This window comes from Pan paniscus, chromosome 3 (genome assembly GCF_029289425.2).
Source record: "Pan paniscus chromosome 3, NHGRI_mPanPan1-v2.0_pri, whole genome shotgun sequence".
Lineage (NCBI taxonomy): Eukaryota > Metazoa > Chordata > Mammalia > Primates > Hominidae > Pan > Pan paniscus.
The window spans coordinates 75703293-75715301 of record NC_073252.2 but is presented as its reverse complement, the minus strand read 5'-3'; the positions used below and the strand labels follow the sequence as shown (position 1 = coordinate 75715301).

The following is a 12009-nucleotide window of genomic DNA, read 5'->3' as shown; positions in this document are numbered from 1 at the left end:
CTCCTGGGTTCAAGCAATTATCTGGCCTCAGCCTCCCAAGTAGCTGGGATTACAGGCATGCACTACCACACCCCGTTAGTTTTGTATTTTTAGTAGAGATGGGGTTTCGCCATGTTGGCCAGGCTGGTCTCAAACTCCTGACCTCAAGTCATCTGCCCACCTTGGCCTCCCAGAGTGCTGGGATTACATACGTGAGCCACCGTTCCCGGCCTCTCTTATGATTTGTTAACTATTATCTTTATGTTTTCCTACATGACATTAAATTATACAGTCTTTGAAATTTTACTATGTACTTTCTTTTCCAAGTTAGTGTTAAAACTTCCCCTTACAGAGCTGGGTGCGGTGGCTCATGGCTGTAATCCTAGCAATTTGGGAGGCTAAGGCAGGTGGATCACTTGAGGTCAGGAGTTCGAGACCAGCCTAGCCAACATGGTGAAACCCCGCCTCTACTAAAAATATAAAAATTAGCCGGGCATGGTGGTGGGTGCCTGTAATCCCAACTACTCAGGAGGCTGAGGCAGGAGAATTGCTTGAACCTGGAAGGCAGAGGTTGCAGTGAGCTGAGATTGCGCCACTGCACACTCGAGCCTAGGTGACAGAGCGAGACTCCATTTAAAGCTAACAAACAAACAACAACAACAACAAAACTTCCCCTTCCAGAAAACTTTTATCCTTTCAGACTTAAGCTAAAGTCTGAAACCACAAAACTCCTAGAACAAAAAATAGGGGAAAATTTCCTTGACATTGTTATTGGCAATGATTTTTTTTGGATGTGATACCAAAAGCACAGGCAATAGAAACAAAAATAAAGAAGTAGTACACCGCATCAAATCAAAAAGCTTCTGCACAGCAAAGAAAACAAGCAACAAATGAAAAGAAAACCCACAGAATAGAAGAAAATATTTAGAAACCACATATCAGATAAGGGGTTAGTATTTAATATAGAAAAAGAAGTCATACAACTCAATAGTGAAAGACAAAAAACCTGATTTAAAGATAGGTAAAGGACTAGAATAGACATTTTTTCAAAGAAGATGTACCAATGTCCAGCAGGTATATAAAAGGTCCTCAGCATTACTAATCATCAGGTAAGTGCAAATCAAAACCACAATGGGATATCACTTCACACCTGTTAGAATGGCAATTATTAATATTTCATCCCTGAGAGGTCTCAGAAATAAAAAAAAAAAAAACAAATTAAAAAAATAAAAATTTTTAAAAATAGAATGGCTATTATCCAAAAGATAAAAGATGAGTGTCTGCAACGGTATGGAGAAAGGGAACCCTTATACACTGTTGGAGGAAATGTAACTTGGTATAGCCATTATGAAAAACAGTACGGCAGTTCCTCAAAAAATTAAAAATAGAACTCCTATATGATCCAGCAATCCCACTTCTGGGTATGTAGTCAAACAAAATGAAATCGGTATCTCAAAGAGATATCTGCATTCTCATGTTTACTGCATGTTATGATATCAACTTAAGTATTCATTCACAGTTAATGGATAAAGAAAATTTGGTATATATATACACATATATATGTGTATATATATGTGTATATATATATGTATATGTGTATATATACGTATATATACACATATATATGTGTATATATACGTATATATGTGTATATATATATATTCAGCCATTAAAAAAAAGAAAATTCTACCATTTGTGACAATGAGGACATTATGCTAAGTGAAATAAGCCAGACAAAGAAAGACAAATGCTATATAATCTCACTTATAGGTGGAATCTAAAAAAATTGAACTCACAGAGGCAGAAAGTAGAATAGTGGATTCCAGGAGCTGAGGCAGGGGTTTGGGGTGCAGGGTAAGGGGAAGAGATGGGAAGATGTTGGTTAAGGGTACAAACTTTCTGTTGAAAGATTAAAGAGCACTGGGGTCTCGGCTGGGTGCAGTGGCTCATGCCTATAATCCCAGCACTTTGGAAGGCTGAGGCAGGTGGATCATCTGAGATCAAGAGTTCAAGACCAACCTGAGCAACAGGGTGAAAACCTATCTCTACTAAAATACAAAGAATTAGCTGGGCGTGGTGGCACACACCTGTAGTCCCAGCTACTTGGGAAGCTGAGGTATGAGAATTGCTTGAACCCAGAAGGTGGAGGCCGAGATCACACCACTGGACTCCAGCTTGGGCTACAGAGTGAGACTCTGTCTCAAAAAAAAAAAAAAAAAAAAAAAGTACTGGGGTCTCTAATGTACAGCATGGTGACAATGGTTAATACTGCATTGTATACTTGAAATTTACTGTGAGAGTAGATCTTAAGTATTCTCACCACACATGGTAACTATGTCAGATAATGGATGTGTTAATTAGCTTGATTGTGGTAATCATTTCACAATGTGTGTAAATATATATATATATAAAATCATCACACATATACCTTAAATATATACAATTTTTATTTGTCAATTAAATTAAATATATACAAATTTTATTTGATTAATATCTCAAAAAGCTGGGGAAAAAAAAGACTTAGGTTTGAATCCAGTTTCCACTGCCTATAAATTAAGACCCTGGGTAAATTACTCCTTTATTTGTTTCTTTTCTTTTTTCAGAGACAGGGTCTCACTATGTTACTCAGGCTGGCCTTGAACTCCTGAGCTGAAGGGATCCTCCTGCCTTAGCCTGCCAAGTAGCTAGGACTACAGGCACACACCACTGTGCCTGGCTTCAAATTACTTCTTTGAACCTTTGTTTTCTAGTCTATAAGATGGGCATGATACCCTTCTTACTCTTTATTGTGATAGTTAAATGTAATAACATTACAAAATGCTTAGTAGAGTGTCTGGCATGGCAGACACTTGATGAATGATACTTATTATCGCTATTATTCTCATCATCTAAGATACTTCAATTTGATGTAGTCAAATATTCTATTCTACTTATCTACCTCTCTAAGTGAGGGCTACTCTGTAACATACTGCTATGGAAAGATCAGGAATCTGCCCTAGAGATGTATAAATAAGTACTTTATGCCCAAATGAGTATAAATTTTACCTCTGGTATAATTTCTATGGGGAGATAAAACTTTAATTGCCATATAGGAAACCATTGGTGAATTTGGGATGATTTGATGTGTTTGTTTTGGGTTGCTTGTTGCTGTTGTTGTTGTTGTTGTTTTCAGAGATGAGGTCTCACTATGTTGCCCAAGATGGTCTCGAACTCCTGGTCTTAAGTGAGCCTCCTGCCTTGCCCTCCCAAAGTGCTGGGATTATAGGTGTGAGCCATAGCACCCAGCCTAAGTTTTTACCATTGGGAAGCAAATGTTTTGTGGAGAAGCTATAGTTTTGAATAGCAATTTAAAGATGAAAAATAGACGATAGAGGTGGAGAAAGGTGTCAATGGGAAACCCCACATATGGTAAGATAACTATGTGTGCCATGGACCACAAACAGGCTAGCCTGGTCGAAGCAAAAAGGTTGATCCCGAACATAATGGGATGAGGGCATTAGATAGGTAAGGAAGTGACTGATGGAAAATCAAGAGTGATAGTTGATGACGAATGGTGATACTGTATATGATTTTGTGCATTGATATACCATTTTTCCTTTCTTTTTCCATCTACATGGATCTCAAAGATGAGCAATCTTCTCTCTGGAGGTGGATAAGACAGAACATTTTGCAAGCCCTTTAAGTCCTTCAGGAAACACAAACATCCTGTGATCTGTCACTCAGGATTCTGACTCAGACTGGGAATCTGAGCAATGCTCATGGTAATAAGCCAGGACCAGGCCCTAAACATCTGGCTGCTCCACTGTATGGATCTTTGGCATGTTAAATGTCAACAGACCTTGTGGATATAAAGTTGACTCAGTCAGAAAACATCTACGGTCTACGTGGAAAAGAAAGTCTTTTGGAAAGAAAAGAAGGCAGGGTGTCTGAATCCTCCGTCAGGATTTCCCTACTCCACTCTATTTCTATTAGATGAGAGGGATGAGGAAAGAGTACTCAGCCACCTTTTCAAGTCATCTGGTGGTCAGGGCTATTTGTAACTCTAATCTCATATTCATACCAATCGTTTCTAAATCCAATCCCATATTTACACCAACCTGTCTTACAACCTTAATTTGGTTTCCCAGGTGTATTCCAGTTCCACTGTCAAATGGTAAGTACTGGATTATCCCTAGATAGACTCACCAAAAGATTATACAAGTCCTTAGAGGAGGGAAGTGAGACTGTAGAAGAGACTCAGCATCCAACAAATATATCACATAGTATATTCAAACTACTCTAAGTACTACACCAAAACAATGACTTTCCTGACCACCATCCTAACCATGACACCAACCCTGGGTAATTTCATCTCATCATATTGCTTCAAATATTATATATGCTTTAAATAATATAAGCTGATGCCATTTTTATTTCTACTCTCACTTTCTTTTTCCTTTCTTTCTTTTTTTTTTTTTTTTTTTGAGACTGAGTCTTGCTCTATTGCCCAGGCTGGAGTGATCTTGGCTCACTGCAACCTCTGCCTCCCAGGTTTAAGCGATTCTCCTGCCTCAGCCAGCCAAGTAGCTGGGATTACAGGGATGTGCCACCTCACCCAGCTAATTTTGTATTTTTAGTAGAGACGGGGTTTCACTCTGTTGGTCAGGCTGGTCTCGAACTCCTGACCTCAGGTGATCCACCCACCTCAGCCTCCCAAAGTGCTGGGATTACAGGCATGAGCCACCACGCCCAACTCCAATCTCAATTTCTGTTAAATTCAGATCCATATTTCCAACTGCTACTCTACATCAAAAATTTCCTCTTGGCTATTCTTATAGCACTTAAAACTCAAAATGTTTATAACCAATTTATCTTTTTTCTGTTCCACTCACTCTATCTACAGTCTCATCTGAAACAACAAAAAACTGCTTATCTTTCATCTGTAACCACTATATTTGTTAACACAATCATATTCAATACAGACACCTGAGCTAGAAACCCAAGTCCCCACTGACCCATTTGTCTTTCTTTACCCCTGTCCTATCTAATTAGTAACCAAGGCTCATTGGTGCTACCTTCCAAATTACTCTTGAATTTATTCTCTCCTCTCCATTCCCACCACCACTGATTAATGTGACACTTATCATTTCAAGTCTAGACTTTGGTACTGGACACTAACTGTCTCTGGTTTCTCTCTCTTCCAATCCCATTCTTTACAATGATTACAATATAATCATTTCAATTTTCTGCTTAGCATCCTTCAAAGACCGTTCATCTTACTACAGAGGCCTTCATACTTCTTCACCTGCCACTCACACTCTTTGCTTTCTGCCACTAAGCAGCCCTTCCTGCTTCTGTCTCCTGCATGCAGCTTAATGCATATCCATCCTCTGGGCCTGTGCTCACTCTTGAAACTTTGGCCTAGAAGTCTCTTCTCCTGCTGTTGTTTTTACTCTGAGCATCTCCTAGAAATAGTTCAAGCCTCAGTCTCACAGTCCATGATGCCAGCAGGAAGAAAGAACAGATCTCTCCTCCATGGTTCCACAGTTGTTGCATGCCACTATCACACACTTATTTGAATTCATTGATGGCTATGGTTAGGTGAGCCACTGTGCCCAGCCCGGGGTCTAGTCATCTTTGTAGCCCTAGTACCTAACATATGTAGGCACTCAGTAAATAATGGTGAATTAAACTAAATTGAATTTTAATAGCAACTGTCTCCTATTTCCAGAAGTTCCTCTAACAATATGATGCAGGCCTTATATTTAAAAGTAGCCATTATTCTTATAAGTTTTATATTTTGTTGACAGCTAAATACACTAAGAGTCCTGTCTGGATAAGGGTCATTCTTTGGCCAATTTAAATGGAATTGTGATTATATTAGGCCCATATTGTTTGGAATCTAACTAACTTGTCTGATCTCAGAAAAATTACAAAAAAAAAAGAAAACACAGGTAAAAACCCCTCTCAAGGACAGCAATGACATAGTTAACTTTGGCTACCAATGCACCTTCTACATTCATAATTATTGTCACTGATGCTTTAGAGCACCCAGAATAGTGAAATAGTGTATAACTGAGACCTATTAAATTCTAACAGGCTAAGCACAGTGGCTTACACCTGTAATCCCAGTACTTTGGGAGGCCAGGGCAGACAGGTCACTTGAGGCCAGGAGTTTGAGACCAACCTGGCCAACATGGTAAAACCCCAGAAAGCAAAAAATTAGAGTATAGTCAAAAAAGTATAAAAAATTAGTCAGGCATGGTGGTGTATACCTGCAATCTCAGCTACTCGGGAGGCCAACGCATGAGAACCACTTGAACTCAGGAGGCGAAGGTTGCAATGAGCCAAGGTTTCACCACTAAACTCCAGCCTGGGAGACAGAGCCTTGCTCTGTCTCAAAAAAAAAAAAAAAAAAAAAAAATCGAACAGGTAGCATAGAGACAAAATCTGTGAAAAACTAAACACTGAATTGATATAAATAAAGTGTTCTACTCCTTATCTCAAAATGTTAAAGTGCTATATTTTCCCCACTCACATAAAAAAGTAACAATTTATGTCATTCAAATGATAATAAAGAAATAACTCATTTATTTTATTAAATATGAATGTCCTTAAGGAACAAGTATTATCTTTAAAAACCTGTTCAGAATTGGTAATTTTATATTTACATCTATCTTCTGAATTATATTACCTTTTTACCACTTTTGTAGGTTACTATGATAAATTCTTGCCTTAACAACAGCTATTGATTTTAATTATTGAGATACCAATGATCTCGTAGGGGGATGCCAATTATTACGAAGTATCTGTGGAAGACAATGGTGCTGTGTATGCATACAGAATTAGGGACACTGTCTTGCTCAATCAATTTTCAGTCAATGAGCTCATCAGCTAAATCTGATGGACTGACAGAGAATCCAAACAGAGTAATACAATGACTAAGACAGTAGTTGGTTTGCCCAGAGCAGTCAGATGAGGAAGGGCATCCAGCCAAGTCCAGAGACTCAGGGCAGACTCCAAATGAGCTCTAGCTAACAACAAGACAATATCTCTTGTTTCCAACCCTGTGTAAATTATAAAAACAAGAGGATGTGGCCATTATGGTGTGTTTCCCAAAAACTGTTCATGTAGCTGTGATGTGAGCAGCTAAAGAATTCCACAGGCCGACAGTGGAGGGAGAACCTTAGCCCTAATCTCACGGCCACTGGATTTAGAAGCAACCACAGTAAATCCAGTAACTTATTAGTTTTCCTCATTTAGCCAGGAGTTCTGGAAAGGGAACTTGTCTCCCACCAAAAATAAAATGATACTTTGATTGCAAGTCTAAATCCAGGATCTGATTTTGGCAAGTCCTTTAACCTCTCAATATCTTATTGTGGAAATAACAGTTAAAAAAACACAAAAAGTCCTATCTAGCTTAAATAATTGTGCTAACCCAAGGACATAACTGGTTAGAGTCTTTATAAACTGCAGTCCTGTATACAGGTAAAATAGAATGGTGAGGAAGCATCCACCTAGAACACTGACATTCTTCTTTCAATCCTTCATAAATTATTGAGCATCTCCTCTGCCAGGTTCTGCTTTATATGCTTAGGAAACCATGTAAACAAGATAGCTTAGATCTCATTCGTTTTGAAGCTTCCACTAGGCCTTTGATTCATGTGCAACCAGCTTGCAAAATGCTGGTCATACACAAGTTTTGGGCTCTGCCCTCAAGCAGAGGGGCATGGAGAAGATTATGAGACAGATGATGATAGTAATAAGATGATGCATTGAAATCAGTGCAAATCCATTTCATCTCCATCCCAACCTCACCCTTTTACTGCACCATTGAGTTTGGGGTTTGGTTTAGGAGGTCCTGGATGTAAATTCACCCTCTCTTTGAAATAATAATGGCCCTCTTCTCATAGGGTGGTTGTTCTCAATGAACCCAGTAGACATAAATATCCTGCAGGAGCTTCCATTCTAGCAGGGAGATTGAGACGATAAACATAAACACAAGATATTATGTAGCATATAGTTGGAAGGTGATGACTGCTATGGGAGAAAAAAATAGAGCATGGAAAAGGGATTGGGAGTGCAGAAGGCACAGTAGCAGATCTGATATTTTAAAAAGAGTGAGAAAGCGGCAGCTAGAAAGATCTGGATTCTCATTTCAGGTCACCATTCAGAAAAGCTAAGTTTGCTGTATAGTAAGGCTCAGGAGATCTGATCCTGATTGTAGAAACCTCTGATTACAGAATCTTGGATTGTATCTCCCACTGCATCCTCCTAGACCATCCTGCAAGATCTATAAGAGTCCTTTTGGGAAATCCCTAGGAGTTCTTGGAAAGAAGAAAGATTGTTGGTTGGAATAAAAAGGGTTGAATGAGTTCCAGAAAGCCGGGTTCTCAATCTCATGGACAACAATCTGCAGAAGAAGACAACTTCAAAAAACCAACTAGAAGCAACACGCAGAGATGAGAGGGGCCTCCTCAGGAAAGAAGGCAGCTGGTCCACAGCAGAAAAATCTTGAACCACCTCTCTCAGGAAGATGTGGGGTTGCTCTGCAGAGAACTTCCTAGCTTCAGGATCCGTGAGGAAAACCAGAAAGAACAAACAGAGGACTCCTGGAAACAGATATGGGGGCAGTACCAGCAAAGCACCTCAGACCCCAGGGAAGGAAAGAGCCTGGGCAGACCTCACTGTTGAAAGCGAGGACGCATTCAAGAACAGAATGGAAGTTAAAGTGAAGATGCCTGAAGAATCGAAACCATGGCTTGTTGGGGACTGGAACTTAGTTACCAAGCAGAAGCAGCTGTTTTAACTCCCTGCTAAGCAAAATGTAGATGCAATTCTAAAGGAGAATGCAAATTGCAAAACATCGCAGGGAAACGTCGATAATAAGGCATAGGCAGTTAATGAAATTGTGACAAGAATAAAAGAATATTTCGACGTGATGTTAGGCACTCAGCTGCTCTACAAATTTGAGAGGCCCCTGTATGCAGAAATCCTCTTGGCTCACCCTGATGCTCCTGTGTCCCAGGTTTAAGGGGCACACACCTACTGAGGTTATTTGTAAGAATTGGAGAAATGTTGGCCTATATATCCCTTGATGAGAAGAGCCTTGCGTTATTATTGGGCCATTTGCATGATTTCCTAAAATATCTGGCAAAGAATTCTGCATCTCTTTTTACTGGCGGTGATTACAAAGTAGCTTCTGCTAAGTACCACCACAAAGCCCTGTGCTGGTCTACAGACCACTCACTGTTATTTGCCTGAGATCTGGAAACACTTTTTGTTCTTAGTCTTTTTCTTGTAAAATGGATGTTCTTTAACATTGTTAATGTAAAATAGGGCTTATGTTTCAGTTTGTTTTCTGTTCTGTTTTAAACAGAAAATAAAAGGAGTGTAAGCTCCTTTTCTCATTTCAAAGTTGCTACCAGGGTATGCAGTAATTAGAACAAAAAAGAAATATTCAGTGGAACATTTTATTGCCTAGTTGACAACATTGCTTGAATGCTGGTGGTTCTACCCCTTTGACACTACACAATTTTCTAATATGTGTTAATGCTACATGACAAAATGCCCTGACTCCTAGTGCCAAACATTCAATTTAATATATATACCCAAAAACCCATGCATTTGTTCTCTTTTTTTTAATGATGCTTGAAGTAAAACAGCCCATCCTCTGCAAATCCGTCTATGTTGTTCCTTAGGCATTCTATCTTTGCGCAAATTGTTGAAGGATGGTGGTTTGTTTCATGATTTTTGCATTTGAGTCTAATGCATGTTGTAACGTGATAGAGGCAATGCATTATTGTGTACGCCACAGTTTTCTGGAAAAGTTGGTATTTTAGGAATTACATTTCAGATCTTAAATAAAATTTGTTTCTAAATTTCAAAGCAAAAAAGAAAAAAGACAGTAAGAAAGTGTCTTTGGAGGAAAGACCTAAAGGTGAGGAAGTAAGACATGTGTGAGCTTGTAGGGGAAGAGTTCTCAACAGAGGGGAAGGCTAGAGAGGGCCAGACCAGCAAGGAAAACAGAGGTAGCAAGTAGGCCAGTGGTTGGAGTGGTCAGAGACAGCCATAGTGGCATCATGGAGGGCCTTTTGTTCTTGGTCTGACCTGATCAGACTTCTATTTCAAAAGGATCCTTCTGGCTGCTCTGTTGAGAACAGATTGTAGAGGCAAGTATAGGAAGAATGAACCCAGTCATCCCTATGCAGTGGTGATGGCTTGGACCCGTGTGATAGTAGTTGGAGTGTTAAGAAGTGGTCAGTTTCCAGTTACATCTGAAGATAAAGCCTTCAGGACTTCATGATGGGTTAAATGTACAGGATTAGAGAAAGAGCAAGAGAGAAGTCACAGAAGATTCAAAGGATTTGGGCAAGAGCCACCAGAAGATGGAGGTGCCAGCAACAGAGACCTGAGGGTAATGCAGGAACCTGGAACTCCTGTACCTTCTTTTCTCCTAGTTTCCGGGGCATCTTCCGGCAAGTGTATAAAACTGTAGGTAGAGGAACAAAGCTGATATGGTCCTATCTGGTGACTGTAGGAGAGACTGACCACTAAGACCATTTCATCCCTCGAGACCTCAGTCTCCCTAGTTATAACATGAGATAGGTCAGTTACATAAGGACAGAATTCCTTTCTTGCTGTTAAATTCAAGAACCTAGATCTGCAATCGATTCTCCAATCTTTCAAGCCTTCTTTTTGATTTTTTTTCCTTGGGAAAACATCTCAATAATGAAATCCAATCTTTAAAAATTTTGGTTTTAAACAAAATTATATTGTGATCAGCTTGAGCCTAGGAGTTCAAGGCTACAGTGAGCTATGATCCCACCACCACATTCCATATATATATGTATATATATATATATATAGTGATCAAAATATTTGATCAAAATATCAAAAAATGTTTTTAATAAGTCAGCTTCTCTAAAATAAAAATAAGTATGTCTTGCAATTGTTTATACAATACCTTGTTCCAGGGAGGTACATGGCTAATCAGGAAACATATTTCCTATGTCGTATTTAATCAGAAATTTTGCTCACAAGGTTAAATTACAGCATTCATTTTGTGCCACTGTGAAAATATTCCCTTCCATTTTAACAGGACTAAATATGCTTCCAAAGCTGCCTAAAAGAATATTCAGCTCCTATAGGTTCTTGCTGCATTTTTATTTCCCTTGGTAACAGCACTTTTGATAACATTGGTGGAAGAAAAGAAGTTATAGTAAAGGATGAAGATGGAGTATCTGATACTATAATACTAGCCTGATGCTAGAGGAGAATGTAATACAGGCTGAATATTGAAAATTTGCAACTTATTGAGCACCAGCATGACATCACAAGTGGAAAATTCCACACAGAAGTACTTAAAACATACTGCTTCATGCAAAAAATTATTTAAAATATTGTATAAAAAACTTTTAGGCTATGTACACTGAATAAGCTGTATATGAAATATAAATGAATTTTGTGTTTAGACTAGGGTTCTCTTTCAAGATATCTCATTATATACATGCAAATGTTCCAAAACCATAAAAAATCCAAAATCTTCAGACACATCTGGTCCCAAGCATTTCTAATAAAGGATACTCAATCTGTATAAATTATACACAATTTAATTAATTTATTTTATATATATATATATTTTTTTTAGATGAAGTTTTGCTCTATGGCCCAGGCTGAAGTGCAGTGGTGCAATCTCGGCTCACTGCAACCTCCACCTCTCAGGTTCAAGAATTCTCCTGTCTCAGCCTCCCAAGTAGCTGCGGCTACAGGTGTGTACCACCATGCTGGCTAATTTTTGTATTTTTAGTAGAGATGGGGTTTCACTATATTGGCCAGGCTGGTCTCGAACTCTTAGCCTCAAGTGATCTGCCTGCCTCGGCCTCCCAAAGTGCTAGGATTATTGACATGAGCCACCACGACCGGCCTAATTTAACCTAAATCCAGAAATAATCCCTTAAACTTTGTAGCTCACAAACGCATCCTCCCTCTTTCCCCACAACATTCCATCAGACTCAGGGAACGTCATCACACATCAACGTCGTCATAGTT

The 12009-nt window shown here is 39.0% G+C and overlaps 1 pseudogene; it reads left to right on the top strand.

The window, feature by feature from the left end:
- The first annotated feature begins 8328 nt into the window (after positions 1 to 8328).
- On the top strand, positions 8329 to 9222 carry LOC100972526 (mortality factor 4-like protein 2; annotated as a pseudogene).
- Positions 9223 to 12009: the final 2787 nt, after the last annotated feature.